General features: G+C 38.1%; 1 pseudogene; it reads right to left on the bottom strand.

Moving 5' to 3' along the window:
- Positions 1 to 27,125, bottom strand: part of LOC139725477 (uncharacterized) — a 72,694-nt pseudogene that overhangs the window by 6,847 nt on the left and 38,722 nt on the right.

Raw genomic sequence — 27,125 nt, 5'->3', positions numbered from 1 at the left:
ACACACTGTCCAAAGTCCCTGGCACTAAAAGGGTAAACAACAAGTAAACGCTTCAGATTGTTATTCTGATGATTAGCACATTCTTGCTTTCGGTTTACTCGAAAATCTGATGATCCTACTGGATTTTGAAAAAAAAAGAATCCCTTGCGTGAAGAATCTTATTTTGCCGTTTACGATTTCTCGGCCTGTCTCGAGAAAGAGAATAGAATATTACCACGGTGCGGGGCTGGTCTTCTGGGAGCCCTAAGCCATCCAGGGAATGGATCTCTAGTGACAGGTCACTACTTCCGGTTAGTACAGAAAAACTTGTGCTGACGTCACTCAAAATGGCGTTGTTGTTACCCTCCTTCTCTTCAATATCCTGTGTGATAATTAAATGTTTAAGAGGCGAAACAAAAGCGTATTAATATGTTGTCATCTGGCCTCAAAGGAGGTGGGGGGGGGGGTCATTGTCATATATATAGGGACCTACTACCTTGGCTATATAGGAATGATATCTCCCGAGTCAAAGACAAAATGTTCCTATAGAAGGCGATATTTCCGATAAGGAGGGTCCGAGACTCCAGGGAATATCATGACTACTTTTTATGCCACACTGTCCAACACATGAGAGAAAAAAAAAGAATGCAGAGATATCATATTACGGCCCGCTATAGTTGTGAACAACGGAAGCCAGGCTGCAATGAACAATCAAGTTAGAGTCACTTTATGCCCCTAAACTGATGTAAACCACGCCGCACTACGCCCATGGATGTCATTACTGTAAAACAAAAGGACGATCAACATTATGTATTTATCTTTGTGAAGTGCAGACTTTGATGTAACAAACTGAATTCCAATTCTGAGACTAAAAGTTATTTTTAATTATATAAAAAAGACACAGAAATGATTTGACAATATCTATATATGCAATAGTACGGGCAAAAAAAGAATACCGCCCCTTTCAAATGACCAGAAAAACGGTGACACGACATTTGCTCCTGCGATATTGCTCCGGTCTTCTTCAAGGACTGAGGGTTTGGGTTAGGGTTGTGATAGGGTTCTAAGTTTAGTTTTGATACGAGGATTAGGATTACAGTAGGATTAGGGTTATATTTGAGGGTAGAATTTATGTTTGTCTTAGCCATGTTAGTCTGCAGATATTTCATGGGGGCAATTTTCGCAGGAGCAAAATATCATGGAACCCAGAAAAACAGACGCATCTCATAGCTGTGTCCTTCCTACAAAGAACCAAACTTTCTTTATGGTTAACAGAGTTCTGATAAGAGGGGTTCGGTAAGCAACCAACTAAGGGACATAATGGAGAAATAGGAAGAGAAAGGGTGCTTGTGAAGTTTGACGGTAGGGCCTTGACCAAGAAGCGATAGTCTTACCGTCCAGACGGAGTCACTGCTCATGTTATTGAAGAGATAAACGTTAGCAGACAAGGTGTCCTGACCCGTGCTTGGCTTCATGAAGACGGCCATCTGCATGGTCTTGCCTGTCACCCCTGACCCCTCCAGCAGGAAGGCGAAGCTACCCAGGTGAAGCGTGGTGACTTGCAGACAGCGCTGCTTCACGCGACACGACACGGCTAAATTTGTGTCTAGGATTTCCCGCCAAGTCTCGTTAGTCTCTGCGTATGAGTATTTCCATACGATGGTAAGAATTAATGCCAGTAATCTCGTTCGAATTTTAGTACTTTGTTGTTTTTGCAGGAATTTTCACTCGTTTCTAGACAATTTACATGCTGAATAGTTCAAGACGACACATCCTTTATCTGGAAAATAACACTGATGATGTTGTTTTCACTAAACTGTGATAAAAACTTTTTGCAGTAATAGAAGTCTATGAGCTCTCATTTACCTCCCCTTCCTTATCTTGTTCTATAATTATTAAGTATGCTGAACAATCTTCAGTGCTAATCCTAATGGGTCGATCATCATTATAACTAAACCACGCTTGTCTATTATGGTTATATAATGTATTACAAACAAAAATTTTCTTGCCATGATTTTTAGCATATCTCTGTAAGTTGTTGATCCGTACGGGCCGCAAAGTTTCACACGGACTGACCTGCGTAGGGCTTCTTATGCCACATCTTCACACGACAGTCGGCCAGGTCTCGAACAATGGCGCAGTGCGGTATCTCGAGTTGCAAGGGTTTCAGCAGCGGCTTGTTGTAGTTAAAGCTTCGGCATTCGACCACCTTCTCGCCGAGGGCGTTGACACCCAGTGACTCGCTCCCTTTATCCTCAACTTCCTTCCCCTCATCATCATCCTCCCCGGGCCCCGAACAGGATCTCGGGGTGACGGACAAGAAGCACTTCTGACCGGGCTCGATGTCGAGGGAATTCTGCGGGATGCGTAGACAGAAGCCGTGGGACTTGATACTTGTCCCCATGGTGTCCACACGAACACAAATGACGGGAACGGTCTCCATCTCCACGTAGCTGTCGTCGCTGTCGCTTGGAGGTTGTTCGACCTCGAGGTAGTCATTCGGTTCACTGTCGATCTCAGTACCCAGGCCGCTGTCGATTGGCGTGGAGCTGCTCAACGTGTGAGGAGGCCTGAATAGGAACAAAACAGCAAAGTTTTACTTTACTTTTTTTTATTTCATGCGATTGAACAACAATGGTAGAACAATGGAAAGTCATTAAATATTGATACGGTTTATTTTCTGTTGTCGATGACTGGTAACATAGTGTTAAATAATTCATCATGAAACGGCATTCTTTTGGGTAGAAAAAAGAAACTGCAGAATAAATCAGAACACTGGTAGCATGTATGATAAATCACTGCATGTCTTGCTTTGCTTTGGGAATGTGAACCGTGCAATGCTCATGCTTGTCTTATCAGCAACCTGAAGGCGGAACCAATCGTTTTGGACCACCAAACATCTTTTTTTTTTTAAAGATTTGATTACCAACCAAATTGTGCACGAATTAATGTTTGGAGCGTCCAATTTTTCAAAATAATAAGAAATCATAAATTGAGACAAGGATGACGTTGTTGCAAGATATCAAAATTAATGTCGAAATCGTAACAAACTACACATATGAACCTAAACTGAACTGTGACAAACGCACAGTCAGTGCAATGATATTTCAGTCTGTGTTCACTCTTGGATCTGGTTCAGACCATGTCCTTCATGGAAGAGATAGTTGGCTTCATCAGCCGATTTAACGTCGCCCATTTAGCACCTCCCTCTGGCGTTCTATATATTCTTTCCAAACATTTAATCTAAATGTATAGCCTCATTAAAGACACCGTAAGACTGAAGATCTCCAGTGAGCTTATGCCACTGATACAAAGACATCGGGATTAAGGTGCAAATACATACTCTAAACTGCGCAAACGAAGTTAATAACTAGGTTCGAGAATTTGTCAAGACTGACAAATTTGGTGACCCGATGTACCAATGATTTTTGAGATTCTCATTGAAGAATAGGGAATCAAATTTTTCATCTCTACAGATTTGAAATGGAAAGAGCATATTATGTTCACAAAGAGACAAAATGAACCTCATTTTGATATACAAGATGGCGTCTGAGGAAAAAGCCATTATCTTATGAAATGATCCTCTTGACATGGTCCATATCTGTTCAAAATATGGTGCAATATGCCATGTATTTACCAAATTATACAAGACTAAATTTGTTTATCCTTGACTATACTTTAGACAGCCGAGATGGCATCTAATTAGAAACTTCTTATTTCACGAAACTATCCATATGCCATGGGCTAAATGGTAGCAAAATATGGGAGTGATAGGGCATGTAATTACCAAGATACAGGACAAAGTAGTCTTGACCCTTGACCCTATATACCTCGCACAGCCTAGATGGCATCTGAGTCAAAAGTCGCTGTTTTATGAAGTGATACAACAGGCACCATGGTTCATTCCTATGTACAAAATCTGGCCCCGCTTGAGCATTTCGTAAGCAAGATAAAAAATAAAGACTAGATTTGGAATCACTGACAAATTAGGTGATCCGATTTATTCCAAGATGGCATCTGAGAAAAAGTTTTTTAATCTATGAAATGATTCATGCGACATGGTCTACACGTGTGCAAAATATGTCAAAGATAGGACAAGTAGTTACCAAGATACAGGACGAAGAAACACTTATGACCTTTGACACTAATGTACCTACAAAAGACGGTGTCTGATGAATTTATTGTTAATTTATGAAATGATGTGCATGACATGGACTAAGCATGTGCAAAATGTGGGGGTGAAAGGGCGTGTTTTTCTTGAGCTATTGCAAAGAAAGTCACCGAAAGAAAGACATATCTCCCGACATTGAAGCTAAGCGTCAATTTCAACCAGGTCTTTGGACGCAATCCCGACTTCCAATAAGAATATGGATCACATGAACGATAGCCCAAAGTTTCATCTACAACATGTTAAAATCTGGGAGACATTCACAGAAGGATAAATTAGCTAGTGCTCGATATAAATAGTCATGTCCCATAGAGATAATACCTCATTTGCACAGCCAAAATGGCGTTCGACCAAAGCGTCGTTATTTTACAAAATTATCCATCTATCGAGGTCCATGTGTGTGCAAAACATGACGATGAAACCATATACACTAATGAGGTTACAAAATGAAGTATATTTGACCTTTGACCCCACTTAACACAGCCAAGATAGCATCTGAGCAAAAAGTTTTTATTTTGTGAAATGATTCTTGCAATATGGTCCTTACGTGTGCAAAATGTGGGAAAAATAAGACGTGTATTTACAAAGATACAGGATTAAACACTTTTGATCTTTGACCCTAATTTACCTACCCAAGATGGTGTCGGAGGAAGAAGTTGTTATTTTATGAAGTGATGTTCGTGACATGAACTAAATATGTGCAAAATATGGGATTGATAGCCATTGTTGTTGTTGATCTATAGCACAGAAAGTGGAAGAAAGAAAGAAAAATAAAGAAAAAGTTAAGGTATTGTATAGAAATTTGAAAGAGAAGCATAAAAAAAATCAGAAAAAGATAAAGTTAGGAAGGGAGAATAAGAGTAACTAAAGAAAAAGAAGAAAAAAGTGTTTAAAAAAAGCAAAAAGCAGGGGTAAGGCTCGAACCTGGGACCTTTAGATTAAAAGTCCGATGCGCTTTGCACTGACCTACTAGTATTTCATCCCCCATAGGCTCTGTGTATTAAGCAAAATGACGCTACATCGAAGCCAAGTGCCAATTTGACCAAGTTTTTCGGCGTAATCCTGACGTCGTATGAAAAAACAGAGGGCACATCTACGATAGCCCAAAATCTCGGCTACAACATATTAAAATCTGGGAGAAATTCACTGAAGGATAATTGAGCTAGTGCTCGAAAAAGATAGTCATGTCAATTTTCATATCCAGAAAAACTGCACTCCCATAGAGATAACTACGTAAACTTGTCAAATTTGACAAGGTTACTTTCAATCCATTTTTACGAGGTGATGACGTAATCCATTCAACATTTTGATGAACAATCATGAAAGAGCATTTAAGAAGCTGCAACATACTGAAATCTGGGTGAAAATCGGCAAAGGATAATTGAGATACGCTCGAGTAAACTTGGAATTTGATGACGTCATTTTGAAAATTTACTTTTTTTATTTTATTAAGAAATTTGATATCTTTTAATCATTTTTCCAGCATCGCCAACCCATGAAATGACATGCACAACTTATCAGCTTTCAGAATATATAAAGAAAATGGGGGTCACCGTCCATCCTGACGAGTAAAATCGGATTGAAAATTGGCGTTTTTTGGGCATAGGTGCACTGCATATCGCCACTGACGCGCGCGGAATTTCAATCAGGTGATCCGAGAGGATACTCGGATCACCTAACTATTTGACCTTTCAACCTCATTTGCACAGCCAAAATGGCGTCCAACCAAAGCGTGGTTGTTTTACAAAATGATTCATCTATCGAGGCTCATGTGTGTGCAAAACATGACGGTGAAACCATATACACTAATGAGGTTACAAAATGAAGTATATTTGACCTTTGACCCCACTTAACACAGCCAAGATAGCATCTGAGCAAAAAGTTTTTATTTTGTGAAATGATTCTTGCAATATGGTCCTTACGTGTGCAAAATGTGGGAAAGATAAGACGTGTATTCACGGAGATACAGGATTAAACACTTTCGACCTTTGACCTTAATTTACCTACCCAAGATGGTGTCGGAAGAAGTTGTTGTTATTTAATGAAATGATGTTCGTGACATGAACTAAACATGTATTAAATATGGGGTTGATAGCCATTGTTGTTGTTGATCTATTACACAGAAAGTGGAAGAAAGAAAGAAAAATAAAGAAAAAGTAAAGGTATTGTATAGAAATTTGAAGAAGAAGCATAAAAAAGATCAGAAAAAGGAAGGGAGAATACGAAGAATACGACGAAGAAAAAAGTGTTTTTTTTTTAAGCAAAAGAATTGGCAGGGGTGAGCCTCGAACCCGGGACCTTTAGATTAAAAGTCGGATGCGCTATCCACTGAGCTATTTTATCTCCCATAGGCTCTGTGTATTGAGCAAAATGACGCTACATCGAAGCCAAGTGCCAATTTCAAAAAAGTTTCTCGAGGTGATCTTGACGTCGTATGAAAAAGCTCATCTACGATAGCCCAAAGTCTCAGCTACAACACATTAAAATCTGGGAGAAATTCACCAAAGGAGAATTGAGCTAGTGCTCGAAAAAAGATAGTCATGTCAATTTTCATTTCCAGAAAAACTGCACTCCCAGAGAGATAACACGTAAACTGGTCAAATTTGACAAGGTTACTTTCAATCCAATTTTACGAGGTGATGGCGTCATCCAATCAAAATTTTGATGTCACATTTCTGAAAGAGCATTTAATAAGCTACAACATACTAAAATCTGGGTGAAAATCAGAGAAGGATAAGTGAGATACGCTTGAGTGAACTTGAAATTTGATGACGTCATTTTGAAAATTTACTTTTTTTATTTCATTGAGAATTTTGATATCTTTTAATCATTTTTCCAGCATTGTCAACCCATGAAATGACATGTAGAAGTCATCAGCTTTCAGAATATGTAAAGAAAATGGGGGGGGGGGGGGGGGGGGTCACCGTCCTTCCTGACGAGTAAAATCGGATTTAGAATTGGCGGTTTTGGGACATAGTTGCACTGTATATCGCCATTGACGGCCGCGCGGAATTTCAACTTTGACGGGCACGTACGACGTCATATTGAGTCGGATTGACTTGAAACTTGGTAGAATTATTTAGACCTTTACATTTCAGACATCTGATCCATGTGAAAAAAACGGGAAATTTCTATTGCATACGAGCTGCGCGTGCGTATATGCGCGCGCGCGTACGCGTCCATCGACTTTTTTCAATTTTGCAAAAAATGCTCCAAATGATCTGAAACGTGTGCAAAAAAATTTTGAGCTCGATTTGAGCATGTCAACATTTTAACGTGCTCGTACGCGTACGTTTTAAGTATAAAGATGAATTTTGAGAATATGAGTAGAAAGAGCTTGACTTGAACTATGAGACGTAAATTTCATGAGAAATTCCATTCCATTAATGAGATATGAATGAGAATGTGATTTCATAAAATGACGTCATTGTGACGTCACGGTCGACTGATCACAATGATTTTATTAGATCTGTCGTCTTTGGATGGTATAATTTTGAATTTGATAGGCAGAGGACGATAGGCAGAGGACTTTCTGAGTTAACCTTCTGCACAACTTTTGAGGAGAAAGTGAAAGAAGGTGATCCGAGAGGATACTCGGATCACCTAATTATGACTACACACTGTATAGGCTCACCTTGGAGGAACCGAAGGTGCACCGCCAGATGAATCAGATTCCCTGGTTACCGGTTTGAGATAATCCGGGTCGAAAGCCCGAGGACTCGGGATCGGTTTACGTTCAGTGCGTTGGTAGAGCGGCTCCTCCTCCTCCGCGATTGTCCCCTCGGATACTTTCCTCCTAATGTCAGTGATAGGGGGTGGAGAAGGTGCGATCCTCGACGGCATGGACGTTCGGTTATCCGGGCTCGGTGAAGATGTTCGTGGAACCGGTATCTCGGGAAGTGGCAACGATTTGCGCTGGGTTTTCGGCACCATTTGGATTTCTTGATCCGACATCCTCCTCGGAGGGTCTGGCTTTTGACCTGTTGGAAGACGATACGTTTATTTGGCATTTTGTCGACTGTGGCCATCAAATTTCTTGCACTGACCTGTTCTGTAAGCCTTAATTCGAATTCGCCGTGGCTTCGCTTCAGTTGATCAACAACGGCGAATTGTGAAGTTTAGCAACTTTATCACTTGTAATATTCAGCCTCTTAGTTTCACATCCTGAATGAAATACTTTTGAAACTAGCTCACTAGTACCATCGTTCATTGGTTTATGTGGCTCCTAATGACTTGCTCTCAGAGTGTTTTGGCAAACTGAATGTGGAGACGAAAGTATTTTCATGCAGTGTTTATCGTCAAAATATTATAGACAAAATGTCGACGTGCCGTTGCTCGCACCTACCTTTCTCTGTGCTGCTTCTTTAAACCTGTTTGTTGAATGTCTGGTGTACTTTTGTGTCGTTCTGTTGCTGTTCTTGATTTTGTCGGTACGTTTGTAATTGTGCCCCCCCCCCCAAAAAAAAAAGATAAATAAATAAATAAATAAATAAATAAATAAATAATAATAATAATAATAATTCAAAAAAACAAAAAAACAAACAAAGAGCACTAAACCTGACTGAGCTTGGACCGTCTTGCAGGCGCTGAAAAGGGCGTGATACCAAGCCTGGCGTTCCCGGTCCGTATCGGCGATGAAGGTGAACGTTCTGCCGGGTATTTTAAGGAGGAAGTGGAAGCCGCTTGGCCATTCGGGATGATGTTCGCCCGTCAAGATAAGAGAGAAGCCATCTTTGTACGATCCCAGGGGTACTGACCGCCTCGGATTGGCGTCCTGTTGCAAGCCATTTGCAGAAAGAGATCCACGACAATACTTGTGTGAGCTTTTCTGGCAGTACTGATTGAGATGATGATGGTAATGTTATGGTGATGATGATGGTGATGATGGTGATAATGGTGATGACATGGATAATGGTGATGATGATGATGATGATGGTGATGATTTTGATGATGATGATGGAGACGATGTTGATGGTGATGATGATGGTGATGGTGATGATGTTGATGATGGTGATGATGATGATGATGACGATGATGGTGATGATGATGATGATGATGACGATGATGGTGAAAATGGTGATGATGGTGACGATGGTCACGATGGTGATGTTGCTTATGACAGTGGTGGTGATGTGCGGTGCTGAAGAGATGATGAGAGATGATGAGATGCTAATGATGTGATTGAAGACGAACGATTATGAGAAAGATAGTGTTGATGGTTGGAATGACAGGTGGGGTGATGGTAGAGGTTGGGATGGTTACATTGGTTGTATTATATTGACTATTGGTGGTACCTAATGTGGTTCGCAATGGTGACAATTTGTTTTAAACGAATATATCGTTATGCATGATATATATTTCAATATGGGTATAAACGACGAACACAAAGTGATGAGGCAGTATAGTAAAACTCACAAAGATGCTCGTTTCACCTTTTGGCGTTACATTCAAATAACGAGGACGCGCCCCTTGCAATATATTTATGGTCTAGCTCTACGAATGCTTTTTGAGCTTTCTAGGGTCTTCCTTAAAAAAAGAAGAAGAAATGATAATCCGACTCATCATTGAAGATGAAAATGTTATATCGTTACAACCCATTGATCCGTGTAATGAGCTTATACTTCCAGGACTCAGCACCGATGAGTGCAAGCAATTTCTGCCTTTGAGAGTCAATTACATCCGGCACAAATCAAGATGTACGTGTGCTGGCCTTCAGTCACTATGAACTATGATATTATGTTTTTCACTGTCGCGAACGATCACGTGCTCACCAGTGGGTTGATGAAGTACATGAGAGTCTGTCCGTGGAGAACAAACCACCGTCTCCTGAAGGGCTTCCGTCCAGTACTGTCCGTCTTCTGCATATAGCCCTCCATGGTTACTTCTCGATTAAGAGCTCGTGAGACCTGTGCAACAAGACACAAGCAAACAAACACACACACTCACATACTGACCAGCGAGCACAGAAATGTACTCACACTTTTGAACATATTTACAACCTGAAACAAAACAACAATGATGAAGATCATACAATACTGACGTACTCAAGGGAAGAATTATATCAAATGACTCTCAAGAAATGGTTACTGGCAAAATATCGACATGCCCTTAGCAAGGGGAATAACAGGAGAAAAAAGGTACGCGAAAAGTGCATGGGAAAAATATTACAAAGTTTCTTTTGAGGCAAACATACTTACTCTATATCCTTTCATTAAAAGTTCCTGACAAAGTGTCGAATTACATCCCGTTAGCAGTCGACCGATGATCGACATTGCCACAAAGAGGAACTATTTGACACTTTGTGAAATAATCTGTGATTTCACAACTGGAGTGGTGGAAAGTACTTCAACATGAATTGCGTGCGGCTTGTTGTTGCTAGGCAACTTCATAAACTCGAAAAAAAGGTTGTGAAGAGTGCAGCTCTAGACTTGAAACTGGCAGTGAAAGTAATTCTCTTGAAAGATTATCGTCTGTTTACTGGGTCATCGCGGAGTACGATCGTTCAACCAATTCTCTTCATTTCCTCATCAAAACTTATCATAAAGGGCCACTCCTTTGTTCAAATGACTTATGTATAGAAAGAAAGCGGATTCGAAAGAGTTAAGGTTTCGTGAAACATATCGGACATGAGAATAATTGAATGAATGGTATACGACGTGGCAGTTAAAACCTCGTCATGTCTTTTTGCTACATGAGTGCAATAATGCCGTTCACTATCACATTCAAATTAGATGTCGTCGGATAAGATATCTCCCTTAGATCAGAACAACAAACAAATAGCAAAGCATTATTAGAACATCCCATTTAAGCAAGTCATAATTGCACATCATAACAACTCTAAAGTAGGACATGACTTTCTTCAATTTGTCTACCTCTGTCTGTACAAATAAATTTGTTAGATCGCAGCTGCTGGTTCCTTTTTTCCATGACATGTTTGTTAAATTGTTAGTAGATCAGCAATAAATTGCAATCTTACAAATTTATTTGTACCGAGGGAGACAAATTAAAGAAAATCATTCCTCATCTTCACCCCTCTGCTTAATTATCTCTAACTCTGAGTACTTTGATGCCGGTGACATAATTTCTTCTTTTCGAATTTATGTCAAAGAAAGAGATATAGTGAAGATTTGTGTAGTGGTCCACAGAGGACTCGCGACAAGGTGAGATTGCCTAAGATTATTTGAATAGTGACCAAAATCACCTTTAGTTTGGCAACACGTGAAACTTGAAATACTATCAACTTCCTCATTAAATCAGTTCTGGGTATTCTATCACACTTAATTTTGTAAAGTCAAATAAAAATGGGGTGAAGTTTGAAACAGTTCAAACTGGAGCCAACATTCTGTATTGCGAACCATCTGGGATTAGCTTGTTCATAATTGAACGAACGAACAAACAAATAAATAAATAAAGGCACTGAGAAAGTCCCCGCATACTAAGATAAAATCACAGAAAGTATCTTCGTCGTTGAAATTACTATTAATGACAGTCATAAATGTAATTGTATTACATTGTACCTCCTTATTGTCCACAGAAGTTCTCCTGACACACAGAATGTGATGTTTCAAGACCCAGAACTTGAAAATACAGATGGACTGGTACCACTCATACATGTCCTGTAAGGAGAAGATAAAGATAATAACAGTAATATTATACATCTTTTAATCCTTATTAACAATATAATCTTTATCAACGATATTGAAAATTCATCTCCGCTTCGTAGTCTTATACTTTTTGCAGACGATATAAACATTTTTTTTTTCAATAAAAGGTTTGCAATACTCATCAACACACTTATGTTAGAAATATTTAAAGTTTCTGCGTGGCTTGTTTGTAATACATTATCACTAGATATTTCTAAGACAATTAGGATCTTATAAAATTTAGGTCTCATAACTCTGTAAATGTTAATTTTACCGATTATTATGTTTGTGTTGACGGACATCCAATTATTGTCGAAAATGAATTTACTGAATTTTTAGATAATTCTATTGATTCAATTTTGTCGTCGAACGAATACTGGTCTTACACAATGTACATACCACAGAAGTATCAGATTTCTATACAGTCTGAAAAAACACTGTTTCTTAGAAGTCCTTAACTATTTTGTGCAATGCCGTAACATTACCGTATATTACCTGCCATAACACTGCGTGGGGGAAATTGTGGTTCAACCAAAACAAACCTAATACTGCTTTTACAAAAACAAGCCATCACGTTGTTGACCATGAACTCACGCTACATAACAATCTCCATCCGATCCATTGTTTTATCAATTAAAAACACTGTAATGACATTCACATCTTCCAAACGGCAATCTTTAGGTATAAATATACGTTCAAGCAGCTCCCTTCACCGTTCAAAGACCTCTTCATCCCCATAACTCTAGCTGTTTATTCCTACCCAACACATCGTTTGTCTATCCTTTAGAAAACCCCAGCAAAGAATCGTCCTGTAGCACAAAAATCATTGAAGATATCAGGGGCTAGACGCCTGGAATTCCTTATCCGACAGCCTTAAACGATAATTATATAAACCCATTTATTTATACAAAAAAAAAACACAGTTTAATGATATAATGTTAGGTCAGTGCATGGTTGACGATGAGAACATGCTGCTTTCTATTCGATTGGTGTGTTTTTTTCCCTCTCTACTCACTCTCACCATTCACTCTCATGCTGTGATCACGTCAAAGTGTGTACTGTTGTACAAATATTTCATTATTTCTGTGTTTTGTGTGTTATAGTCCTAGGCGAATTCCATACTCGCACTCACTCCCAAGATCACTAAAATGGACACTGATTAAAAGCGGCTATCTCCTATTAACACCTGTATACGTGATCTAGTCCACCATGTGTGAACTCATCACTAAGCTTTAACATCCCAAAGGAGTAGGACTAATAAGGCGAGCCGACGAGAAATGTCTGCCTCGGTGTGTGCCGATCACAGTCATTTGTTTTTTTCTGATGGCCGCCATTGTCACCTCATTGTACTGTTGTTCAATTAATTGGAGACGTTTGTGATTAGAGATGGCAATCCCTGGTAATTGATTGATAATTACTGCTAACTAATATGATAGATAGCAAGGGGGTATCAACTAACATGCAGCAACGTTGTTGTTATGTGTTTATGTAAAGTATTAATACTTGCATTTTTATGCACCCTTGAATAGAAAAGCTCAACACCTCCTTCACCTGCTTCGCATGGTAGTGACCCTTCACTGAGAAGCCTCATTTGGGGCTTGACTACAATTAGGCCTATACCCGTATACCTATCCACATATCGCTGCTTCCGACCCAAATCCAACTTGGAGAATAACATTAAATAAAGTTAAAACGACAAATAAAATATTTGGTATGCATGCTGTATTTGAAGAGGAATGGAGATTTGAATTGACATTCAGTATGTACCTTTACAATCGAAACACTGACAGATTCTATTCGGTATACGAAAGACTGCTAAGCTCATGTGGAAGAACACCTAATATGTCGACGTGACCGAAAGCCAGTTCTTGTTTTCTCTCTCTCTCTCTCTCTCTCTCGTTTTAATAAGTTATTGTATCTTAAGCGCAGGAAAAAACTTTGGTGATTTCAACTATAATGGAGGATGAAATACTCTTCTACTAAGAAACATTGTAGAGTCGTTTTGTATCAAAACGCATTGATGTCTGATCCATGCAACTCGACTTCTAAGTGCCCCAATTCGCCCCATGTTTACTATACACAATACAAAATTGGTTTTGATCCTACATTAGAGACTAAGAAGAGTTATTAGTACACAGGAATTCTAGTCCAGTTATAAGTTAGTCTGAAAAGAAAGAGTAAAATCTTACAACAGTGAAAATTTGATCAAAATCGGATAAAAAGAGAGAGATAATGAAATTGTGAAGTTTCACTGATTTCTGCAGAACAGTTCCCGTACAGTTCCTATGAATATGCAAATGAGTGAGCTGATGATCACCTCACATTTCCATTGATCGTGTACAAAAAAGACGAAAATTTAAGATTTCTGTTTTTAAAGTGTAAAACACAATGTTATTCCTGGTTGAACCTTCAAACTAATGGTCAGTCAGATATATCAGGTATTTATAATAGGCATGAGTGGAAATCTGGAAATTTCAAAATTGTACGTACAACTATCATATACGGCAAGTTGTGAGGGGTTGACATCATCACTTCACTTTTTGCATACTCATGTCGACTGTTCAACAACTGTTTTGGAAAATACTAATATTAGAGAAACTTAACATTTCACAACTTCCTTATTTTTCACCCCATTTTGATTAATTTCCATCGTTGTGCTAGGAAAACTTGTCTCCATCTTTTCAGACTAAATTTCAACTGCACTGGAATTCCCTATTTAGTCACATGAACATCTAGACCAGCTATTGCAGCTGAATATGGGCTATCCAGCCATCTTCTCAGATGGAAATGATACAAAGAAAGAAAGAAAGAAAGAAAGAAATAAAGAAAGAAAGAAAGAACATTCCGAAATAGTTGAAAAAATATGTGATCATGTGAAGCTCTTTCAGCCAATCACTGGAGGATCAATGTTTTATCCAAAATATAATTTCAAGTATCTTTAAGTACTAAAACTGATGTACAGGCGTTGTAAAGGTCATGAGATGTCATGCGAAACAGCATTGTAATGGAACACTTTGTGATGATTTCTGAATAGCGTTCACAATGTCCTGTTCACGAGCATTCTAGACACTCGGCTCGCATTATAGAGATTCCCGCTTTCTTGCGTTTACAAGAAAAATCTTCATACTGTTTGGAAGGCGTACTGAACGAAGGTGTTTATTCATAATAGTCTGAAGTTTTCCTAAAATGTTTCGCCATGTGTGAACGTATGGAACGATAGCGGTGTAATACTCCTACTTTGGCGGTCGTTTAACCCTTATGGCCCCAAACAAAAATAGTTCCCCTCAAGATGGAAGCCACGTACTAATGACCAATGACGAATATGTATCTTTTCTACAAACACCACACAATTACAATTATCCGTCGCCAGGATTACCTACAACTGACGAACGTTTGCATGGAATAAACATCATGCCTCCTGTTTAAGTAGCACCACTGGTCAACGTCGGAACTATCTTACTAACTGGGATATCTGATCATTCCCAGAACAATAAATGGGACACGTCGACAGATCGTGTTGATTGATAAGATGTATGCTGTTTGTATATGGTAGTAGGTAAGTTGCTGCGGATGTTTGTGGTGGTGATGTTTGCAGCGTTGCGAAAGGCTCGTAAAATGATAAAGCATAATTGTTTGCAACGTCATTCTTTTTTTAAATCAAAATTTCAACTCTAAAATCTTCTCTGCATATATATCACTTCTGTCTGGCTTTATGGCTATAATTCTCTCTCTCTCTCTTTTCTTTTTTTTTTGCCAACAAAGAGTCAAAAAAATTATACATGTACTATTAGGTAGATGTTTCAGGACAGTTGATGTAGGGCCTACCATAATTTGTTTTGTTTTGGGGGTTTTTTAAGCTGACGCAAGAGAAAAAAACGCAAATGGAACAAAACAACACAAAGAGGACACTGACAAGTAGTTGAACGCGCGTGTATTGTACAGGGTAGTCCTGACTTGATGATGGTCTGATGAAGATAACATCATTTGAAAATAAAACAGTTTGATGATCTAAGCAAGGTCTGCTTTTTCAAGGGAGATGTATGCGTGAACTATATATCCACTCTTACACTTGAGGAAAAATTCCTGTTGTACTCTATTATGATACACCAGTGTGAACATCAAATAAAGGTTTGTTGATTATGACGAGTTACAGGTTCAGTACAATGAGCAATGATATATCAACGAAGAAACTGATGCTTATTTACATAGCCACAAGCCGACGCAATTTTTAGTGTTTAGTTTGATCTTTGTGGTTGTCTTTGAATATAATTATTGTTATCTTCATATTTTCAAACCTGCCAACTGAGTAAGACCGTAACAAAAGTTTGGAATAGTCTACATAGTTTGATCTATTAACATAAACGATTCTGCTAGGTTCAAAACGTTCCCAATATTTACCATCGATGAGATGTACAGTTCTTAATATCATGAAGTTCCTTTCATTTCATCATGGTGTTCAATCACACCCAAGGACGGACATTAATCTCTCTTCTGGATTGAGCAGTTTACTTCACTTTCATTTCATCTAATTCATTTCTTTTTCATTTCATTTCAACACGGCGATAAAAAGAACTTGCTCAGCCAGTGGCTGTAATTCTGCAAGTCCATTACAAAATCCCATAACGCAGAGTGCTAAATTTAGTGAAACTAAAACGTGGTAATTACACAGTCTACATGTTTTAGATTGGTGATTTCTTTCGTTGTCAGCAAAGGAAGTTATTAGTCATTCTCATGCACCGATGTATGAATGGTTATCATGTGGTACCCTGGCGAAGCAACGTGTTTTTTGTCACAACACAGTCCAACACGCGGTGTATTATGTCACTTCCAGCGCTGATTTGATTTCATCTTTCACGTCCGTGTTTACTGTATAAGATATAACAGGCTCGCTTTGGCCCATTTAATTAGCACTGTAAAGAATAGGTTTCTACCAAAAGAGAGCTGAACCTTCGTTTCCTCAATGATATTATGTCGTTTCGTAAGAATACAGTACGATACATCTCAAGATCATTTCACGACAGGTAATCGTCTGTTTGAATCCGGGCCTCAAGATGTACTTCGTATCTACTTTGCGTCGGACATATTTACTCTATCCCGGGTCTAAACAGCAGAGCGGTTAATAAAACCAGTCATTTCTGGACCGACGACGCAAAGCGAAAATATGGAAACATTACGGTTTGGGGAATTTCCGCCCCACGTTGTCCCTTTAGTGCAGTTTTGATTTCTTGAATCGAAACTAAACTATCAGTGGGTGAGGGAAAATTTGGCAAGATGCATGAGAATGGTGCATTTTACATACTAACTTCGAAATAACACCTAGTTAGTGGTCATGCTGTATAGGCACTCTCATGGGAATTATGAACTTTTGTTTTCAGGCCATGTAAGTGTATAGTGGGTATTTACGAAAATACAATTATAGTTAATTTCCAGATTCATTATAGGTACATGTAGATCTAGTCAAAAACCACCTTCACCATGGGATTTCAGTGGTTTTCAGGGAGAACAGTTACACAAATGCGTATTCCATCCACTTTTATATCATGCCAGTGACGTGTAATATACTGAAACACTATTTGTTCTCCATTTAGGTTCCTATTACTTCGTCATACCTAAAGATATTGAAGTCAAAACGGAAAGGAAACATTAGGAAAGCTGTAGTTGTAATCAATGATGTGCTCAGATACAGAACCTGGTACATATTAGATGCTGGACACGCTTTCATTCGAATTCAGGGAACTTGTACCTTCGTGGGTGGATTTAACACACAGTACATACACACCATCATGTTTTTAACTGATTGGGACCTTTGAACGGAGTTCGAGCACACCCATGCTTTTTGAAGATCTGAGAATTAGAATGAAACGATTTGGTTTCGTCAGAAAGCAGCACAGTAGAAAAATCATGTGCGCTTTGTACAGGATATTTTGTTCATACCTATAACATCTTATCGACAAAACCTCTAGGAATTTACTATTAGATGTGAACCTGTATATATATAACTCACGTGAAAGAAGAGTTACAGGCAGTCTACTACACAATTATTGCAGTAGGCTGCGTAGAGCGCAAAATTCGCGACAGAAGTATTAATCAAGGAACAGATCCTAGATTCGTATAGAGGAATTGTAGCATTTTACTGGGATCCCGGAAAATAAACAATTAGTCACTCGTATAGAGTATCAGCTGGCGCTGATGAGCACGCATGATCCTTGTTTCTTCACACTCATTAGACTAACACAGACTGGGACAGTAAGCTTCCTCATGCAATCTTCAAAACAGGACAGAGAACCGGTTTGTTGACTGAACATTTAAGGGCAAAACATGCAGCACAGCGCAGAAGGCAACGGCAAATCCTTTATGCACTTTGAACGTTTTACATTGTCGAGATACGATGTGAGGCCTCTTAACGCGTTCGTCGACCAACATAAACAATGATAAGTGATGACGTCCGTGTGCGTGATGGAATCCCAGAGTTAAGAACACAGGCCTGGCTAAAAACAGGGATGTAGACACCGCAACATTTTCCTGAAGCACTTCAGTAATTGCTGCATATCCTCACTGGCGGGTGCCCAGAAGCTGTTTATACATGTGCACCCTTCGACTTGGTGTCGAAGGGGAGGAGTTTCGGTGACACTAACGAAGGTGACGATGATAATGACTGACAATAATAACAATTATTATAAGAGAGTAACGTTATAATTACTATGACAATGATATTGATAATTATAATGACGATGATACAAATAGCTAAATTAAGAATAGCACTACCACAGTTTGTGGTAAAGCTGTTCTTAGTTATAATAATAATAATAATGATAACAATGATAATAATAATAATAATAATAATAATAAAAATAATAATAATGATGATAATAATAATAATAATAATAATAATAATAATAATAATAATAATAATAATAATAATGTGTAATGATAATAATAGGCCTAATATATGTAATAATCAGGTCTTCTTTCTCAAGGGTAGCCTCCTCAGTGTCACCATTGCTCTACCAGAGGCGTTGCCAGTATACACCTGGGTCGAGTGGGATTTGGTGGGTCAAAACATCTTGTCCAAGGACGTAATACTGGGCGGGAATCGAACTCATGTCCTCCAATTTGGAGTCGTGAGTCTTATCCACTATGCCACAGCTCCCCCATAGTTATACAGCGCATAACTATCATATACCAGTCAGGAATTCCCAAAGTCCCTATATGCACTTGGACACTTCAAAACACAGAAATGAAGTAAAAGCAAAACCAAAGTTCGCATTCATATCCTGTTTGGTTCTTCAACCAGCTAACAACGGAAGCGCACTGCATGTATACATCGATGAATAGTGTATATTTACATCGGTCTCAATCTCCTCACAGTGGCAAATGTTCTCAACCTTTTTCTTTCCCTCCTTAAAAAGAAAAAGGTGGCACAATATAAGTACATGTAGTTTAAAAATCATAATGACTAAGACAAATTATTATTCTACGGTGTCATCACTGCTAAAATTAGACCAACTTACATTATTCATGCAATAACCACCACTCCAGCACAAGGTCTAGCATTAATTGTATCATTGCTAAACACAAGCCCACGAACACTATTCAATAACCTTCACTCTAACATAAGGTCTATAAGCATGGTGTCAACACTGCTATAAACACAAACCCGCTAATACCATTCAATTACCTCCACTCTAACAAAAAAGGTCTGGCACGGTGTCGCGGCAAAACACACCCATTAACACCATTCAATAACTACCACTATATAACACAAGCCCTATACCACGGTGTCATCATTGCTATACACAAACCCACTAACACCATTCAGTAACCACAAGAGACTCAATCACACAACTGAACACCAATAGCTCCAATTCTTCTCTAACACCTGATTACATTCAGCTAAAGCCTGTGTGCCCAAACAGTTCATTAACCTAAAAAAATATTCCACAGCGACACAAATGAAAATTCATCAATACTACAGTCTTTACAATATGATCACCAGCGCTATTTCCCAATCAATACCGAGACATTCTCGCCATAACCATCAACATCGAAACAACTATTCCTTTAAAACAAAGCCTCCAGCCTCCATTACCTCGCCATTTCTGGTGATAATCACTGCGAACATAATAAAACGCTCTGAAATAAATGAGTTTGTTACCTGTTGGTTTACTATCGTTTGACTCAGTCTGCATGGCACATGTACTACTCATGAGTGTTCAAGTAATGCACTCCAGTAAGATTGCTCTAGCCTAGATATAGGTGTGCAATGTAGTTATGTATGCATACGTGTGACATGTAAGCATGTGTGCGTCTATATATACGACAGATTGGCGTATAAATGAATTTAATCTATATATCATTAATTCATTCATATTCATTCATATGCCCTTCCTTGTGCACCCTATAGGTAATACATAGTTTCATGTATGTGGATTCAATTTAATTCAGTTCAGTTCAATTTGTCATTTATTTTGCATTAAACAAAAGTTGTAACAAAATACAAAGCATACATTACACATTTATTGATAAGCACACAATTATTAATAACTACAATTAATTAATTCATAAACTTATCCATTCATTCATCCATCTATCAATTCAGTCAGTCAATAGTCTTGTATTTTTCTCGTTGTCTTGGAGGTTTTTTGTTGATGATGTTTTTACTTTTGTTTTTGCTTTTGCTTTTGTATTTGTTTTTATTATTATCTTTATTTTTGTTTTTTATTTTTATCTGTATTTCTATTTCTATTTATGTTTTTGTTTTTGTTTATGTTTATGTTTATGTTTTGCTTTTGTTTTTGTTTTTTGTTTTTCGTTTTTGACGTCCCTCGTTCAGCTTACCTTTTCCTGCTCAGCGTAGAGGTAGATCATCCGGACGCCCCGCGTTCCCTCGTCGATGATGAGCTGAAGACCGTTTGGGTAGTGGATCTTTTGCTCGGATGCGAGACACACGTGCACGTCAGTAAGGTTGATGTCCCCTCGCATAGTCTGCATCTGATTGGGATGACGATCATACATTGATATATATATATATATATATAATTGAAAGAAATTGGACTGAGGCGGGACGTTGCTCTCGATCTTAGTCTCCCTTTTATTTGTCAAGCTTTCGGCCCGTCATTGGGCCTTCGTCAGGACCTACCAACAGAACGATTATTATATGAATAACCTGATGTGTCATATAATATATAATGCAATTTCACATATTACCAATCTTCTTAGTCATTTCCTTTATATACACAAATCAATCATTCGATTCAATACAAATATCCAATCTAACCTCAAATCATCTTCAAAATAACATCATATGTCCAGAAAATATATAAATAAATTCTTATATCATAATGCTACCATATGATAATCATATTGTCTTATAATTCTTAGCGTGATGATCACAAACAGAATCATTATATATATCATATTCATATGTCTATTTGCATTGCGTATATGTATACATCCGCATACGCACACACACACACCCACATACATACGCACATATATACATATTCACATACACACACACAAGCAAACACATACACACTCACATACACACTCACATACGCACACATGTGTTAACCATATTTACAATGTGAAGCCAAAGAACAGTAAATACCCCTTAGACAGGCAGTAACAGGGTCGAATTTTCACGCAAAAGCGGAAGAGCGATGGCGAATTTTGCTTTGCAGTACCTGGCACTTGGTATATAGCAGGAGGACATTCCAGGAGCTTTAAAGTTATTTTTAACTTTAACATCACATCCTACATAAGCCATTAAGGTTTGTAGTTCAACTTTGTGCATGAGCAGAAGAAGAAGAAAAAATAATAATTTGTCATAACAGGCATGCTGGTTTAAATTCCATTGAGATAAACAAAGCAGCTCAAAGCAAAGAAAATGTATTCTACTTAATGAAACACTAAAAAGAATACTAAAGAGATTCTACAATAAAAAGATACAGGGCCAAAGTGGAACTTTATGGGTTAAGGTGGGATACAAAATGTGAATGGAAATTCAATATCATTCGGGTATATAAAACAGTGATAATAAGTGATGATATTCCAAAAATTCTCCCATTGGTTTGTAATATAGTGTATCGAGATATAATACTGTGTTCTTATATAGTATCTATCTCTACGGTTTGCATACATGAAGATATAATGGAATTCCTGTTTCACCAATGATCTAGCCACTGCAGCCACTCCTACTTAAAGGATACCATGGTAATGTTGTCGCCAAGTCGATGATAATTTTATATAAAGGATATATAATGCAGTTTTTTTTATTCCAATTTAGGAAGATGTGAGTTATATAAGTCATGACCAGGTTGGCTAAGATACCTCTTTTTTTAGTGTCCATATGTGGATAAAACCAATGTCATTGTGTTAAAAAACACGAAAAGCTCTGATTTTAACGAAATTTCTATGGTTGTTTGCTTAACTTTACTACTATACCGATTAACGCAAACATTTCCTTATTTACATCATGTGCAATCCACATAAGCTCCGTTTCCACTATGGTTCCCTCACTCTTACCACATCCTGTCCCTAATGTTCATTCATCTTCTCTCCTCTGTTACGGCTCCCCCCCCCCCCCCTCACTCTCTCTCTCTCTCTTCTTTACCCTCACACCCCATATCTCTTGTGTCCAACCTTCTTTACATCAATACCAATGTATTCTATACCTTGGCTTCTGTGTAGTATACAAGCGAATTGCGGGCAAAGCAGAACCATCTCCGCTGAAACATGTTGTCATCCCGACCTCGTTTCCATAGATACCCAGTCTTCACCCCCATCTTCATGAAACCCGGAAGAGGTTCAGGCTTGATGGGAATCCTGCTGGCGACGCAAAGTGACCTTTGACGTACTTGGAGGTCAACCACTGCTCTCGAAACGTCCTGTGCGGGCGAGAAATAGTTGGTTTTTAGGTCAGTTATCTACAAATTTGCCTCGTGGTGTCATTGCAAGATATCTCAACTTTAACTTCATCTATCTATGCATATTATCGATTAACATACACATAAATAGAATAAAGATTTGGAATACAAATTGGCACCGCAATAGAATGTAAATAAGAATATAAAGAAGTTATTTCATCATCTCTACTTCTTACCTATGTTAGTTATTTATACATTAAGTAATTTCTTTGACATAATATCCTGACGATTTATTTCGTGTCATAAGAAAACCAAAACAATACAAGTTAAGACTTCCAACACAAGATGAGGCTGTTGGCTAATAAGAAGAGACAAAGAATAAAAATATACCTAAAATATTGATGTGAGAAAAAGAAAATGCATGTGTTGTGATAATCCGTGTTGTGTGTGTGTGTGTGTGTTTGTCCCTAGGCTTGAAGAAACATTTTGTCACACACTTAACTAGAATGTTTGAACTTTAATAAGAGCCATGGAGTCACAGAGACGACATTAAATATCACATCAAAGAGGAAATCAAACACTCCACGGATGGTGCGACAATCTATAGGTCGACTCAGAGTTCAAAATATAGTATACGCACTCCTGACTTGCCTAATTTCGTCATCGATGTTTTTTGCACCTTCTAACAAATTTTGTGGTCGGAGGTGAGGTAAGAATCAAGACAAGTAAGAACGAGTGCTACAAGCAGTTTGACTGTATGGGTAAAAGGAGAATGTGCACCTCTTAATTACCACGTTGGACACATGACCTCACCATTCACTTAAACTGTCATGACTGTGTTGAACGAGACTGCACTGTTTGCATCCATGACATGGCGTAAAAGATAGATTATTTCCGCATGAAAATTAAAAACAAACATAAATACAAGTTCTTTTCAGATACTTGGACAACATTTTTCCGATATTTTCTCTGATCAGCTGCTTTGTTTTGGTGCCCCTGCCGTTCACACGGTAAAATAATTTATCCATGATCATTTCCCTGCACGGAAATACTGCTAATGGTAATGTATTTCCCGCTTTACGCCTGATAATTAAATGCGCCGCGCATACTACCAAGGTTCGACACTGTGGAAACTTCATGCAAATGTTTATCCCCACAGAACGTTTTGGTCTCAAACACTCCTTTCGCGTACTCTCGTTTTCAGTCTCATACAATGCTTGCTAAGACTGAAGAATTACCATATCTATATTTCATCGAAACTGAAATTTTAGATACAATGCAAGAGCAGTACTTGCACTTACCAAAAGAGTCCTCATAACCTATCGGGCATATGCCCTATGATCACTCAAGGTTGAAAGATAAATCATCATGTCCTCCATTGATATACAAGAGTGAGAAAAAAGGAGGTAAAATCATAGTGGCAGTAATACGCACGAACGATATTTCTTGCTCTACTTTGACGAAATTGATCCAGCACTTTACGGTAGGCTTACTAATGGTACCGCATCGTTTGGTACTAAATTAAGGTTATTATACATGTATGCCAGCACAAGATCTTACTCATGGTCTCAAAATGGCAGTCAATTGAACAAAGAATACAATACCACTGCTGTTTTATGGTGTAGAAATTGCTGCATAATTTAACCCCACAATAGATCACTCACCTCGTGACCAAACATTCTGTTACCTATGCTACGCGGTATGCCCTCTCTTATCATTTCAAATTCAAATCAATCTATCAATCTATCAATCAATCAATCAATCAATCAATCAATCAATCAATCAATCAATTGCACATACCCAAACCAAAAACTGAATAGAACCAGGGAGGTGGAAAGAGAACACCTCCCTAATAGAACAGAGGCTCCTTCCCATATGCTGCAAGCAACGTATTTAACACGTTATACCCATTAATTCCAGCAGCCTCTTCATTGCAGACAAGATGACAACACACATCTCTATTTTGATGTGATATTACACCCATTGCACTAGCTATATGGTTAGATCCCACTTTATCACTTGCTTTTATGTTTGTTTGTTCTTTTTCTTTAATATGATTTGATGCCTTTACAAATCAATTGCTTATCAACTGTATCATATTTATGTTCGTTTTGCTTTTGTTTTTGATTGTACACACTTGTTTGTACATGACGCAGGGCTTCCATGTAAGGCAGGCCTTTGTGGCTCTGAATGGGACTACCCTGCTTTTGAATAAGAGGGGATAAATAAATAAATCACTCAAAAGCAAAATAGTACCTCTTTGAGAGAGAGAGAGGACGATCTTCGAGTCATGATGTTTTCTTGATATCTTGCAGACATCTTTAGGAGTGATAGACTTTATTTCCAGATTCCATCCTGGATTCCATTCGTTTCCTAATAACAGGCTTACGAGTAGCCGCTATTGTTATTTCCCTGTCCTAAACGACCTCATCCAACCATGGAAATCTACCGGCAGACCTTGATTGTTGTTGGTGATGTGTTTTTTTTTCTTTGGTACACTATAGACACAGAATTACGTGATTCTACATAGGGATTTCCCCCGATTTGAACCTTTTAGCCTGCCGTGCATCTGACTGCAATTTAAACGAAGATATTAGTCAAAAGTATAACACGGAGCGGAAAAGAGGCTAAGTCCTTGGGCATCCGGTTTGATAAACTGATGGTCGAACCGGTCTTACAATGTCAACATCATCAGGTCAACCACAGTCAACCACAGTCAAGCGCCATGACAACTTTATAAGGAACAGTGAAACGGTGAACCTTTCTTTTAGTCAAGTGTGGAGGAAATCTGCAGCATAAATTATTTCGTCATCACTCATTTATTGACACCTCTTGATTTACTTCTCCAGAAGGAATTAGTTAAATTCATTAGATCTGCGGAAAATTGGAAAGAAATTTAAATACAAATTTGAGAATATAGCAGGAAGTTTGCTCCTCTGGAATCTGTTGCGATTAAAGAATCATTTGTAAATTTAGCGTTTACTGAGAAACACATAATTATCATACTTATCTATTAAAAAAAAACACAGATAAAAGAGACAGCAATTCTGTACAGTATGTGATACTTACAAAGAATCATAACAATTATAATACACCGAGACAGCACCAAGCCCCAGAAATCTGATTTATGAGACTTTGTTAGGTTAAAGAGAAACTCCAGTCAAGCTGAAGTTGATTTCACTACAAAAAGTAAGGCCAAGTAGAGCTATAAAAAAAATTCCATAACATCTGACAAAGATATAAACATTGTGGATTTTTAAATGTTAAAAAAAAAAGTCGTTGCAGGGGTATAATAATGGGCATAATGAGTCAATTATTTGTGTTGATTATATTGATATTCATTTCGAGGAGGATTAAGAGAATTAAGAACAGTAAGAATCAAATAACATACATGGAGGAAAAAGAAAACAATGTGAAAATAGACTAGAGAAACAAGGAGAAAAAAATAACCAAAAAAGAATGGAGCTGGAGGAAATCGAAAATGAGAGAAGAATAAATTAATATCACTTACATCTACACGAAACACAAGGCATTATGGCTCCGTTTCATTTGCATGCTTGTTTGTAATGCACTTTCAATTTTTGCCTGCACTATATTGACTTGAGTGGTTCACAATTTACAAGCATGCTTTTCAGTGGACCTCTCAATTCTTTTTTTTTCTCTAAACATAACTTTGTATTTTGTCGGTATGCATGTATAATTTCTCATTTGTTAACCATTATCTATCATTTAAAGTTGAATACATGCCTATGTTATAACTCCTGATTTAGGCCTACTTTGTGTTATGTTTTGCTGAAAAAAAAAAGAATGAAATGAAAATGACTTAGCTGACAATGCTCGAATGACGGCAAATGTTATGAGACCAGTGGCAGTTATTACAGGTCTGATACAGCTCTTGACGGCTATGACGTCAGCTGCCAGCAGTATACAACTGGCAATTCAATTCTTTATTTCCTGCTATTCCAGAAGCCAGCCCTAAACTCGTGATCCTTGAATGAGTAATGACAGGCTTTATGTTTCTTATTTTGGAAAATCGTTCTTGATAATTCACAGCGAGAATCCCTTTAGCGCAGTTCTGAATCTATTCTAATAGATCTGCAATGTTGGGTCTTTAAGGGATACATCAAACTTTCCCCGATATAGTATATTTCCACTTTCACACACTTTCCACAACTACGGTCATAGTTCCACTAATTATTTTTAGTAAATCTCTAGAAAGAGCAAATGATTTTGCGAAGACAAATGATGAGCATTTGTCGTCAGTATTTTTTGAAAATTGGTAGTTAGGTATACGGTGTGTGATTCGATTTGATTTGATCTGATCTGATCTGATCTGACCTGACCTGACCTGATCCGATTTGATTTGATTTGATTCACTCACGTAAATTGTGCGAAGCTGCATGATGTCCCTTTGGACATAGCCACTTCGATATCTTTTGTTGTGGTATGGTGATCTACCTCCTGATA

The sequence above is a fragment of the Diadema antillarum genome, unplaced genomic scaffold (genome assembly GCF_040938485.1).
Source record: "Diadema antillarum isolate AM-2024a unplaced genomic scaffold, OU_Dant_1.0 seq00000043_RagTag, whole genome shotgun sequence".
NCBI lineage: Eukaryota > Metazoa > Echinodermata > Echinoidea > Diadematoida > Diadematidae > Diadema > Diadema antillarum.
This window is presented reverse-complemented; position numbering and strand designations above follow the sequence as displayed.